General features: G+C 55.1%; 1 protein-coding gene across 1 annotated transcript in view; it reads left to right on the top strand.

The window, feature by feature from the left end:
* NSD3 (nuclear receptor binding SET domain protein 3) overlaps positions 1–267 on the top strand; it is a 123,348-nt gene that overhangs the window by 839 nt on the left and 122,242 nt on the right. The window lies entirely within an intron of this gene.

Here is a 267-nt window from a genome sequence, read left to right as displayed (position 1 = left end):
GGCTCCGTCTCTTTTCTCGCCCCTGACGTTAATCTGAGTGACGACATCATCAACCAATAAGCTCTCAAGTTCTGGGGAGGGCGGGCGTCCTTCACCGTAGCGGCCCAGGAAGCCGCAAAGTCACGTTCCCATCAACGAAATGACTTCTCTGTGGGGCTTGGTTTAAGGAGCGTTGGTGCTGGGGGGCCCCAAGGTGACATTTTGCTGCCAGTACACAATCTGCAGGCTGTGGTTAACCCCTGAGGAAACCCTTGACTGAAGACTGGA

Source organism: Callithrix jacchus, chromosome 13 (genome assembly GCF_049354715.1).
Source record: "Callithrix jacchus isolate 240 chromosome 13, calJac240_pri, whole genome shotgun sequence".
NCBI classification, from domain to species: domain Eukaryota; kingdom Metazoa; phylum Chordata; class Mammalia; order Primates; family Cebidae; genus Callithrix; species Callithrix jacchus.
This window is presented reverse-complemented; position numbering and strand designations above follow the sequence as displayed.